The sequence below is a fragment of the Triticum aestivum genome, chromosome 4A (assembly GCF_018294505.1).
Source record: "Triticum aestivum cultivar Chinese Spring chromosome 4A, IWGSC CS RefSeq v2.1, whole genome shotgun sequence".
Taxonomy (NCBI): Eukaryota; Viridiplantae; Streptophyta; class Magnoliopsida; order Poales; family Poaceae; genus Triticum; species Triticum aestivum.
The window spans coordinates 61,923,062-61,937,015 of record NC_057803.1 but is presented as its reverse complement, the minus strand read 5'-3'; positions in this window follow the sequence as shown (position 1 = coordinate 61,937,015).

The following is a 13,954-nucleotide window of genomic DNA, read 5'->3' as shown; positions in this document are numbered from 1 at the left end:
GAGAGTGGTGTCTCCTAGATTGGTTAGGTGTCACTTGGGAGCCTCCGTCAAGATTGTGGAGTTGAACCAAGGAGTTTGTACGGGCAAGGAGATCGCCTACTTCGTGAAGATCTACCCTAGTGAGGCAAGTCCTTCATGGGCGATGGCCATGGTGGGATAGACAAGGTTGCTTCTTCGTGGACCCTTCGTGGGTGGAGCCCTCCATGGACTCGCGCAACCGTTACCCTTCGTGGGTTGAAGTCTCCATCAACGTGGATGTACGATAGCACCACCTATCGGAACCACGCCAAAATCTCTGTGTCTACATTGCGTTTGCTCCCTCCAAACTCCTCCCTTTACCTTCATGTGCAATGTTTTACATTCCACTGCTATACTCTTAGACTTGCATGTGTAGGTTGTTTACTTGACTAGTGCTAAGCTGCAAAAATCTGCCAAGACTTAAAATTGGGAAAAGGCTAGATTTTTATTTGGTCAAGTAGTCTAATCACCCCCTCTAGACATACTTTCAATCCTATAGTGTACATGGAGAAAATGCATGTCTCTTGTATCTCACCTACTGAAAAATGCACAAGACAATGCTGATCATCCCTTTTTTAATCCACCTTACCCATCCCACCTCCTTCATTTTCGGGTTTGTTGCCCCCATTGTTGACCTTCTTCGAGCTTGTTATCTCTCAATCCCTCCAATGATTCTTGCTAGTTATTAAGGGAAAAGAGAGAGGATATCTAGATCTATGTTTCCACCAATCACTTTCTCCTCTATGTGAGGGCAACCCCTTGGATCTAAACAATGGAAGGCACAGAAAACATGGTAAAGAAACATTTATTAGAACAGAATGGCTCCCCCCACCACCCCGGTGCTAGGCTCTCCGGCGATCTTCCATCCCAACCACTAAACCCTCAATCCAATCCAGTCATCCTCTCCGGCGTCTCCCCCTCATCAAGGAGACTCCCATCTTTGATGGATTCTCCATCCGGATCCACCCTTGGCTTGGACTTCTCCAAGGGCTTGGCTTTACAGATGCGATCTACAAATCTTTTTGAGTTACTATGCACCCCGTGGAGGATCCTAGTCATTTCATCATGGTTGTCTCTTTTAGTAGGCATGACTTTCGCCTCTCTGATGATTCAGTGGCTGTGGCTTTGGAAGATGCCCTTGGGGGTTCGGCTATTGAGTTCTTGGTTTCACATATTCAAGGCAAGGTATTCTCCTTCCACATCTCATGCAAAAAAGTTGGTCTTCAAATTTTAGCACTTCGATCTTTTGCGTGTGCACACTTGAAGTGTTATTTCCATCTTTGGGGACATGGTGGCCCTAATTGGAGATATGAAGTTTTAAACTGGAGAAAAGAATGTGATGCCGAATGGATCTTTGTTAGTCCCACAAAACGTAGGGCTACGTTGGGCATGATGGCCATGCATAAGCCTCCAGCCAAATCTGTTATCAAATCTAGTGGCCATTCTAGAAAGAAAATTTATTTTGCTACGTTCCAAACCTATCCTGTGTGCAAAGGATATAGATATCCGGTCATGCAGAATTGCATTATGATGGCTCTTGATGTGGGTTATTCGGTTCCTTCTCATGAACGTGTTATCATTCATACGCCGCCGGCACCGGACCTCCATTGGACGACGGCGGTGCCTCCGATCACGTTCGGTTCAGTGGATCCATCATTTTCGCCTGCCAAGTCTATCCATGTGTTATCTTCGGTAGTCTCTTTGGGCGGGTCCCCTGTGATTTCAAATGTTTCTCCAGCTGGCCCGTCAACGGGTTCTGGGCCACCCTCGCCACCCCCTGGTTCCATGTGCTTTGGGCCTGTTTCTGAGCCCAGTCGGGATACCCCAATTCCCCCTATGTTTTATTTCTCGAGCAGGATATTGGGATGAAGAACCAGCAAGATCTTAATTCGGCTCCAACCACCGAGCCCGGATTTACAAAAGATGATTTGGAGGGATTTCACTCTATGGTTGAAGATATGGCATTCCGGTATTGGAAATGCCAAAATTGTTTTTCCATGGCTCATCCTACGGCTGCGTGCACCAATCAAACGAGATGTCGTTGATGTTTTAAGCAGGGCCACAGGGCCAAATCTTGCACAGGATCTGCGCCAGATGAGGGTTTTAGGTGGGTCCCACGCGTCATTGAGGCTATGACTGCCAACCCACCACCGTTTTCCTCGCCTGACGCCTCGATTTCCCTCCAGGACTCTGCTCTTTGCTCATTGAGCAGTCCCGTCGAGCGTGCCCCTCCTACATCTATATCCTCCCAATCACTGGCGGAGCTAGGCAGGATTTTCAGGGGGGCAAACAGAAATACTACATGTTTGGGGGGGGGGGCAAAGTGTATACTTTTTCTAATCCAAGCATCCCTTAAAAAAATTCCTTCTTATTTATTGTCAAGGCTGGGGGGGCATGGCCCCTGTAAGCTACAACGTAGCTCCACCACTGCTCCCAATCACCACCCCTGCCTCTGCAATCTCCGCCAACGCCACCACCATTGCCTACACCGCATCCGTCGCCTGACCCTCGGCCGAAAACTCCACCACCGCCACTTGCATCGATGGCCGACTTCGAGCTCAACCCCTGGGAGTATGTTCCGCCGAGCTTTGAAATCATCGATGGCGGCCCGCTCCGACTGCCGTGCACCTTCTATGCTCCTGCCACTGTACCAAATCGGAGGCATGAAGAGTATGCTATCGTCATTGTCGAGCTAGAGCCCCTGCCTGAAGAGATTCAACTGTACCGCAATATGGTGAGTGATTTTGTTGTCAATCAGCTTGGAAGAGATGTGCTTGATGCACAGCCATGGATTCAGGAGGTGGGTCCGTTCCACTTTCGTAGCGTTGCGTCTAGGTTTGTCATGGTGGATCATCCCCCCTTTGATCTAGGCAATGATTGTTTCGTTCGATTTATTCCACATGATGAGGGCATCAACTATAGAGCAACTCAGGGTTTCCGTAGAGATTGGGTCATGCTTATGGGTGTTCCACTGGACTATCATCACACGCAGTACACTGCTGATGTTGTTAGCACCTTTGGACGTTCATGTCTGGCATCAGGACAATCAATTGATGGTTTGCACTCTGGCCTATGTTTCTTTTCCTGCGCCATCACTAGTCCCTCAAGGTGTGGTTTACCGTGAGTATGGAGATTTTGGGGCTGTCAGAGTGTCTTGGTCTGCACCTGTATATGTCCTGTTAGCAGATTTTGCAGATGTACTTCTTGGTGATGAGGATCTGATGCCTTTCAATGGAAATCTGCACCCGCTTCCTGGTCAGATGCAGTTTAATAACCATAATTGGGTTATGCCAGAGTACCCGGAGCTTGGCTGGAACGATGTTCCCCCGCCTGCTAATAACAATCAAGCGCCCGTGGATGCTGAAAATCCTGATGAGCCTGCTGAAGAGGATGCACAATCTCAAGAGTCAATGATTTTGCAAGGTTCTGTTGATTCGATCAACAATGTTGAAGATTTTGATCTTAATGAGGTGCCTGTTATTTTACCTAAAGATGCTATGGTGTTGTTTTAACCCCCTGCAGTTGCTCCTCCTATTCAGCAAGTTATTCATATTGGGCAAGTGATCACTGTCTTTGGGACAGTTCTACCACCTGAGATGCAATGGACACGTACCTTTTCCAGCATGATGTAGTGTTTTGACACCATTACAGTCCCAAAGCCCATGATGCAGCCTTTGCTGAAGTTCCTCATGCTCTCCAATCAGTCCTGGGATTTTAGTCTGCCTGAACACCTGCTGGGATGTCGCTCTCTGCCTACTCCTTCTGTTAGTTAGGCTAGACTCTGCTTTTTTCCTGTCAAGAGGCCGGTTGCTCGTGCTCTTTGCTTTGATGTCATCTCTGACCTTGTCACTGAATCTTTTTAGTTTTCTGCTGCTCCTAATACCTCAAAGAAAAGAGCCCGCAAATCTTCTGCTAAATAGGTACTGGTTGAATGTGAAGTTCGTCGCAGTGCGAGGCTTAGCGCACTCCGTGATGGTTTCCATTAGGTGCGACATAAACTAGTTGTTTTGCCTTGGGTATCTCGTTTCAAGAAACAGAAGAGAGCCCTTCCTGCTGAAGCTGCTCCACCTCCAGCTGCGTCAGATAAACCTGAAGCTGAAGTGCCACCTCCCACATCTATCTCTGATCTCCAGCGCATTGGAGCGCACCTGCAGATTGCACCAGAGAAGCTCACCGCGGAGAAGCTTGTAGCTGATCCATCCAAGTCTTGCAGCAGCAGCAGCTCCGATGATAAGTGAAACCTTCGGCTGCATGGATCCATGGCGTACCTTTCTAATCGTCATTTATATTTCCCTAGTTTCATTTGTGTTGAACCTATGTGTGGACTTGGCTTTTGGGTCGGGTAGATCACTGCGTGATCTCCTTTATGCTGAACTTATTTTGGTTTGTAATGAATTGCAACGCATTTAGAGACTGGAAGATTCTATGTTGGAATGTACGTGGCCTTAATTCTGAAGCCCGTCAGTTAGCGGTCAAGCAAAAGATCGATGAATCTGGGTGTTCAATTATTTGCCTTCAGGAAACTAAGTGCATGCATATTGATCAGCGTTTTCTTAGGAAATTTTGTCTGCGGCGTTTTGATAACTTTGTGTATGTACCATCTTCTGGTGCATCTGCTGGTATTGTGGTTATTTGGAACTCCTCTTTCTTTGTTGGAAAGTTAGTACAAGCTAAACCCTATGGTATCATTGTGGAGTTCCAATCCACGCACACGTCTGAAATTGGGACCTTGGTCTCGGTCTATGGTCCCTGTCAGAATCCTGCTTGCGAGGAATTTGTGCAATGGTTATATAATTTGGATATTCACTTTGATGAGAATTGCTTGTTGATCGGTGATTTTAATTTTATGCGCTTGTTGGACAATCGCAATTTGCCAGGGGGTAATGTCAATGACATTTTCCTTTTTAATGAAGTTATTGGCCATCTGGGCCTTGTCGAGCTGCCAATAAAAGGTCGTCAATATACTTGGTCCAACATGCAGACTAATCCTTTACTGGAGCAGATAGATTGGTTCTTCACATCTGTTTCTTGGACTTTTAATCACCCTAATACTTTGGTCTTACCTTTGGCGCGCACTGCTTCATATCACGTACCATGCGTAGTTAATGTTGCCACATTAATTCCAAAGGCCAAACTGTTCCGTTTTGATAATTATTGGGTGAATCTACGAGGGTTTATGGATTGTGTTCAGGATGTTTGGAATATGCCTTCCAGGAAATCCTCTATTGTTGGCTCTATCTCTACCAAGTTTAAAGCTCTCAGAGTTGCTCTTAAGAAATGGCATGTGAATCTTTCCAAGATTAAAGCACTCATTGCAGACTGTAACACGGTCATTTTATTCTTTGATGGCCTTGAGGAACTTCGTGCCCTATCTTGTCCGGAATTAGATTTTCGTCGAATTGTGAAGTTACACTTGGAGGAAATTCTTCATTTACAGATTATTTATTGGAAACAGTCTTGCAGCATCTGTTTCATTAAGATTGGTGAAGAGAACTCCAAGTTTTTTTAGGCTATGTCCACGGAAAGGTACCGCAAAAACACCATCTCCTCTATTAAAAATGTTGCAGGAGATGTGGTGTCTGATCATCAGCAACTTGCTGGAATGTTTTGGTCTGAGTTCAAAAACCGTATGGGTCATGCTCAAGGAATTCAGATGGGTTTTGACTTAGAGAATCTCCTAGCTAAAGTTGATGGGCTAGAGGATTTGTCCAAACCTTTCACTGGTGCTGAAGTGGATGAAGTTATCATGCATCTGCCACTGGATCGTGCTCCTGGGCCGGATGGCTTTATTGGTCTTTTCTTAAAGAAATGCTGGCATATCCTTAAAGCTGATTTTTTGGAATTGGTCAAGGAGTTCTATGAGGGCAAATGTAACTTGGAATGTCTCAATACATCCTTCATTGCTCTTATACCCAAGAAGCTAAGCCCAGAGTTTATTGGTGATTTTTGGCCCATCTCACTCACTAACACTTGTTTAAAATTCCTTACCAAGCTACTGGCCAATCGTTTGTAGAAGGTTATTCTTAATTGCATTCACCAAAATCAGTATGGCTTTCTCAAATGTCGTTCCATCCAAGATTGTCTGGCCTGGTGCTTTGAATATATTCATCAATGTAAAGCTTCAAAGAGACCTATAGTTCTGCTAAAAATTGACTTCACAAAGGCCTTTGATACACTTGAGCATGCAGCTATTCTTAGAATTTTGAAATGCAAGGGTTTTGACGATCGTTGGATGGGGTGGGTTGACAGTTTACTATCTTCTGGGTCCTCTTCAGTCTTGTTAAATGGAGTTCCGGGCCAACATTTCAAGTGTCGATCTGGAGTTCATCAGGGTGATCCTTTGTCACCACTGTTATTTGTCATTGCTGTTGACCTGCTACAGTCAGTAGTTAATGACATGTGTCGGCGCAACACCCTCACCTTTCCAATACCCACCAAATCCAAGGATTTCCCAATTGTACAGTACGCCGATGACACTCTTATCATTCTACCAGCTGTTGACTCTCAACTCATTGCTCTCAAAGAGATGCTTGAAGTTTTTGTTGTCTCAACAGGTTTGAAAGTCAACTTCAGTAAGTCTTCGATGATTCCTTTAAATATGACAGCTGAGGAAGGTTCTAGAATAGCCAGCTTGCTTGGATGCACAGTGGGTACTCTTCCTTTCACATACCTTGGCTTGCCTATGGGAACTTTGAGACCTACAATATCCGAATTGATGCCTTTGGTCGATCGTATTGAGAGAAGGTTGTTAGCTTCTTCTTGCCTCCTCAATCAGGGTTGTAGACTTCAGTTACTACAATCGGTTCTCACTTCAATGCCAATATACTTCCTCTGCACTTTGTCGATCCCACAAGGTATTCTTAAGCAGATCGAGAGAATTGAACGTTAGTGTCTTTGGAGAGGTAATTCGGACATGCCTCGACAATCACTGGCAGCTTGGGAGTTGGTTAGCAGACCAAAGAAATATGGTGGTTTGGGAGTTCTTGACCTGCGTGTGCAAAATGATGCCCTCCTGATCAAGCATCTTTTCAAATTCTTTAACAAGATGGATATCCCATGGGTAAACTTAATTTGGGACTCTTACTACCAATTCTCGGCTCCTCAAGCTACCCAAATATGTGGTTCCTTCTGGTGGTGTGACGTGCTTAAGCTATATGATAAATTTTGCAAGCTGGCAATACCACAGGTACACGCTGGAGATTCTGTGGTTTTTTGGTTGGATAAATGGGAAGTGAGCGGCAGTCTTGTTACTCTTAAGGATCGATTCCCAAGACTCCACTCCTTTGTTATTGATGATTTGGTCACTGTCAGGGATATCTTTGATCGGCCTAATTTGGTAGATAGTTTCCACCTACCTCTGTCTCTGGAGGTGTCGGTGTCAAAACCGGCGGATCTCGGGTAGGGGGTCCCGAACTGTGCATCTAGGTCGGATGGTAACAGGAGGCAGGGGACACTATGTTTTACCCAGGTTCGGGCCCTCTTGATGGAGGTAAAACCCTACCCGAGATCCGCCGGTTTTGACACCGACATTGGTGCTTTCATTGAGAGTTCCTCTGTGCCGTCGCCATCAGGAAGGATGCATCATCTCGTCTTTAAAGACGGCACCGTTGCTAAGGGAGCTTTGGCTGTCGGCCAAACTCTCCGGCTAGGCGGTTTCCTTATGACCGCCTTTTCAGTTGCTGCGCCGACGATGACCTCTTGGGTCATCGAAAGCAATCTTCACGTCACCTCGGAATTCGCCGAGCAGCTAGATCCAATGGAGCTCTCTTACCTAAACGAGTTCTTGGATCGCATCGCCGCCCTGGGAGTCGCTATGGATTATGACCAGATTGGGCCTAAACTCGATCTGAGAGAGATTAACTCTCCCCAGGTCACCCATCACGTTGCCGTGGTATAGGGACAGTGCGGCGACCCTTCATCTATCTTAAGGACTAGCTATGTCCGGATTCCCGATCCCTCCAAGCCGGATACCCGCGGAGGGGAGGATATCACTCAAGACCTGAACTTAAAGTCAGGCGACGGACTAGATTCATTGGGCCGCATCCAAGAATCCCAACGTCCGAGTTCGGAAACTCCTTGGCCCCTGGGTCTCATATTGGGTGAGGTTCCAGATTTGATTCCACCCACCCACCCGTACATAAGCGATCTATCCCAAATTAGGCAAGAGCTCGAAGAAACAGTACATCATTACTGGGCCAGATTCCTCCTGGTTATGAACAGGATAAAGGACTGACGCGAGGAAGACGCAATTTCATTCTTCTGCAATAATTGCATGGACAAGGGAATCCTCAACGCCATAAGTCGCCGTGATATTACATGCTTTGCTGACTTGGCGTCCATAGTATGAAAGTACTGTGCGATGGAAAGCGCCTGGAAAACCGAAACAAAATTTTGGGACAATCCGGCCTTGAATACAAACCCGGTCCGAGATAAAAGGGTGCATCATCGTCAGACACCCGGGTTCAATACCAAAAAGCAAAAGCCCTCTACAGGGCACGGAACCGTACTGGAAGGATGGCTTGATGGACCCTGTAAAATTCATAGTGCAGAGGGCGCCACACCAACTCACAGCCTTAGAGCATGTTGGATACTCCGGCAGGTGGCAAAAATTGGCGAAGATCTTCTAATTCCAGAAGCCACAAAAGGCCACCCCAGAGAAACCAGTACGGTATTAACAGTCTTCGAGACTTTCACATCAAATAATATGCGAAAAAGAACACTCCGCGGCCTTGCCGAAGTTTACCAAGTAGCAACGATAAACCCATGGAGTGACACAGCTATTACTTTTAACGCCAGTGATGAACCTAAATTCCGAACAGCCCGAGCACCAACCTCATTGGTCCTCAGTCCAATAGTGGACGGCTTTCGTCTTACCAAGGTACTCATAGATGGTGGCAGCGGATTGAACCTCATTTATGAGGAAAACCTTCAAAAAATGGAAATAGACTGGAACCGCATTGAGTGAAGCAGCACAACCTTTAGAGGAATAATCCCCAGTCGGGAAGCGCGTTGTACAGGAAAAATCACACTAGATGTGGTGTTCGGCACGCCGGATAATTACATGTCCGAAGAGGTCATGTTCCAGGTGGCCCCGTTCAGTAGCGGATATCATGCTCTGCTAGGGCGGGAAGCGTTTACAGTCTCCCAAGCAATACCCCATTACGGGTACATGAAGCTCAAGATGCCCGGGCCTAACGGAATCATCACTCTCGTTAGTGATCCGGACATAGCACTCCGCGCTGAAAACAAGACAGCCGCACTGGCCCTCGAGGCGCTATCCGAAGCCCTAGCGGCTGAGGAACTGACTGCGCTGCGCTCCATGGTGAATAGGGACGATGTGATACTCGATAAAAGATCCAAGTCCACCTCCTTTAAACTAGCGGACAAAATAGTCAAATTCCAGGTCCATCCAACGGACCCCAATAAAACAGCTTCCATCGGGGCACAGTTACACCCTGATGTAGACGCCGCACTGCGAGAGTTCCTACGAGAGAACTGGGACATTTTCGCCTGGCACCCTTCAGACATGCCAGGAATCCCACGCAGGCTGGCCGAACACAGCTTAAATATCCTAAAAGGATTCAAGCCAGTCAAACAGGCTCTTCGGCGTTTTTCTGAACCTAAGAGACAGGCCATGGGAGAGGAACTAGCCAAGCTATTGGAGGCCGGATTCATCAAAGATATCAAACATCTGGACTGGCTAGCAAACCTGGTGATGGTACCAAAGAAGGACAAATCCTGGCGCCTGTGCGTTGATTTCAAAGACCTTAACAAGGCTTGCCCAAAGGATCCCTTCCCTCTCCCCCGCATCGATCAAATTATCGACGCTACCGCAGGACACGATTCGTTGTGTTTCCTCGACGCATACTCCGGCTACCATCAAATAAAGATGGCAGAGTCAGACCAAGCCGCAACGGCATTCATCACACCATACGGCCCATTCTGCTTCAACACAATGCCCTTTGGGCTCAAAAACGCCGGCGCAACATATCAGCGCATGATTCAGACATGTCTGGCAAACCAGATCGGCAAAACAGTGGAGGCATACGTAGATGATGTGGTCGTTAAAACAAGACATGTCGAATCTCTAGTAGACGACTTGAGGCTAACATTCGATAACCTCCGAACATACGACATCAAGCTCAACCCGGAAAAAATGCGTTTTCGGAGTTCCAGCCGGAAAGCTCTTGGGCTTCATTGTATCCGGTAGAGGAATTGAAGCAAATCCAGCCAAGATCCGAGCTCTGTCACAATTGGATATCCCGAAGGACCTCAAACAAATACAAAAATTAACCGGATGCATGGCGGCTCTAAGTCGCTTTATCTCCCGCTTAGGAGAAAAGGCCCTACCCCTTTACCGCCTCCTTCGGCGCACCGAACACTTCGAGTGGACGGATGCAGCCACGGCCGGACTCGACGAAATAAAAGCCATCTTGGCAACAAACCCAGTCCTAGCCGCACCAAACATTGGCGAACCAATGCTATTATACATTGCAGCAACCCATCATGTCGTAAGCGCAGTGCTTATCATCGAACGAGAAATGGACGGACACAAATCCCCCCTTCAAAAGCCGGTCTATTATGTGTCCACTGTCCTTACTCCGTGCAAGTCACGATACCCGCATTATCAAAAGATTGCGTACGCGGTATTTATGGCATCCCAGAAGCTGCGACACTACTTTCAAGAGTGTTCAATAACAGTAGCCTCGGAAGTGCCACTTAACGATATTATAAACAACCGCGATGCGACGGGCCGGGTTGCAAAATGGGCCATTGAGCTCCTCCCATTTGACATAACTTACAAGCCACGGCGAGCTATCAAGTCGCAAGTTTTGGCCGACTTCGTCGTAGAATGGACGGAGGCCGAACTCCCTAAAGAGTACGACACATATTCAAACTGGGTAATGCACTTCGACGGCTCCAAAATGTTGGCTGGTCTAGGGGCTGGCGTCGTTTTGACGTCCCCCATAGGAGACACGGTTCAATATGTACTCCAGATAATGTACACAGACTCCAACAACACAGCCGAATATGAGGCCCTTTTACATGGTCTCCGGATGGCAGTATCCATGGGCATTCAACGCCTAGAGGTGCGCGGGGACTCGAACCTCGCAATATCCCAAATAAATGGAGACTTTGATGCCAAGGATCCAAAAATGGCAGCTTATCGTAACGCCGTCCTAAAAATGTCAGCTCGGTTCGAAGGGCTCGAATTTCACCATATAGCCCGGGAAAATAATCAGGCGGCAAATGTCCTGGTACGCATCGGCGCAAAACGCGATGTAGTCCCCCCCCCAACATCTTCTTGGAAAGGCTGTTCAAGCCGTCCGTAGTATGGGAAGGGGAACCTGGCAATAGCAGCCCGGACCCAACCGCACTGCCCGACACCGAACACTCTGACACAATTGGAGGCTCTGCCAATGAAATAACACCTTCAGCCCACATAGTAATGGCCGTCATCGCCCCGTGGACAGAACCATTCCTCGCCTACCTTACCAGGCAGGAACCTGAGGACCAAAATGAGGCACGCTGCATAGTGCGGCGATCTAAAGCCTATAAAGTCCACGAGGGAGAGCTTCATAAGAAAAGCACTACCAGAGTCCTTCAAAGGTGCATCTCCAAAGAGGAAGGGCGGAACCTCCTGGCTGAAATTCATGCCGGACTCGGCGGACATCACGCTGCAGCTCGGTCCCTTGTAAGCAAGGCCTTCCGTACAGGCTTTTATTGGCCGACGGCCCGGGCAGACGCCCAGGACTTAGTCCAACGATGCGTCGGTTGCCAGCTTTTTGCAAACCAAAGCCATATGCCACCCACCGCCCTCCAAACTATCCCCATCACTTGGCCCTTCATGGTCTGGGGGCTTGACATGGTTGGACCCCTTAAAGGCGGAACCCACAAGAAAAAATACTTACTGGTCATGGTGGATAAGTTCACCAAATGGATAGAGGCCAAGCCTGTTAAGACGGCCGAATCCGGACCGGTGATAGACTTTATATCCGGGGTTGTACACCGTTACGGCGTCCCCCACAACATCATCACTGATAACGGCACGAACTTTACGGCCGATGAGGTAAAACTCTGGTGCAAAAACATGGGCATCAAGCTCGATTATGCTTCCGTCTATCACCCACAAACCAACGGCCAGGTCGAACGTGCAAATGGTCTTATCATGAGCGGCATCAAACCCAGATTAGTGCGGTCCCTTAAGGAATCTAATACGCACTGGGTAGAGGAGCTCGACTCCGTACTCTGGGGGCTGCGGACCACGCCGAATCGCACCACCGGATACACACCATTCTTCATGGTGTACGGCGCAGAGGCAGTTTTGCCCTGCGACATAATTCATGACTCACCTCGAGTGCGCATGTACGAAGAAAGAGAAGCCGAGCTCGATCGGCAGGACAGTTTGGACGCCTTGGAGGAAGAGCGAGACGTGGCAAAAGCCCGTTCCGCATTCTATCAACAGCAGGCTCGAAGATACCAAAGCAGAGAAGTACGGGCCAAAAATTACAACGTTGGCGAATTAGTTCTACGCCTGCCGGACAAGAAAAAGGACAAACTCAAGCCCAAGTGGGAAGGTCCCTTCATAATTGACCAAGTCCTGACTGGTGGAGCGTACCGCCTGCGAGATGCATCGGATAACCGACTCGAGCCGAACCCATGGAACGCAGCCCGTCTACGAAGATTCTATGCCTAGCGCCGGACTCTGTGTTCGTCTCCTTCCTCTGTCCATTTTTTACATACTTTCTGTCTTACATTTCTCTCCTTCTCCTCTCTCTTTCTCTTATAGCCTTTAAAGGCTCATAAAATGACGCGCTATCCGCGCTCATTAAACCTGGGGGCTTCTTTAAACAGAAGCTTATTTATACGGGCTTCATGTCCAACACATGTGTCACACTTCCGCATGTACCTTTTATTCGCCATGATATGCATCGATATGACTTAAGTTTTGGCCAAGCTGGGTTGCCTGGCTCCTGTGCTTACCCCTACGTTCCCGATTGTTCGGCTAGGTGGTAAAGGGAGCACCTCTGCGATTGTTACTGCCGGGTCAGCCGGATGTGTACCTCAGACTGGGTGAAGCCGAAAGCTAGCGTTCTTAAGGGAATATTCGGTCGGTGAACTAAAGATGATCTTTTTTTTATTATCTATACGCCCCCAGATGTTTTTCCTGCGCCTCTTTTCGCAGAATGGACATGCACTTTAGGGCATGCCTCCCAGGGAAAGGAACCCCTAACGGAACTATTCTCCCTGGAAGATGTTTCTTACTAACCATGTAATATAACATAACTAGTTGGGCACTTGTCTGTTCAAGCACTAATGACCCCTACGCCTGGTCTCCATGCATACCCTGGTTCTTATATAACCGCGAGGGTATTCGGACACACTCCGGACCGTCAGGTCCCGAGGTTGAAGCGAAAAGGTCGGCCATGACAAACGATCTACAATCCGGCTAGAAGGCATTACACATGTCAATTAAAATTACATAGTCAATCTGACTGATTGTATTCCTCTTCAATACCATCTAACATGTTGTCTAGTTTACAGTCCTGTTGGGAATACTTTGCGACCAACTCTACTTGGCTGTATACTAAGCTCACAGGGATCTCCTTCCCATCGGGCCCTACGGGTCCGACCTCGGCCATGTGGTTTGGATCAGCCTTCGTGTACCGCGTCTTCACCATGGCCCAGGCCTCCCTGGTGCCTTAACGGCAGGCCGACATCTTCCACAATCAGAAGCGCCGCCGTGCTCCCTTCAGCTTCTCTACAAGCTCTCCAAGGCCTTCGGGCATGGAGACGGATGGCCACAAGGCCTGGGTGACGCCTTACATCACCTGCCGAACTCGCTCGTGCAGTTGTGAGAGCTCGGGAAGAAGATCACCCGTAGAAGCGGGCATTTCCTCTGCAGGACGACCTGTTAGCATACCTACAGACATTA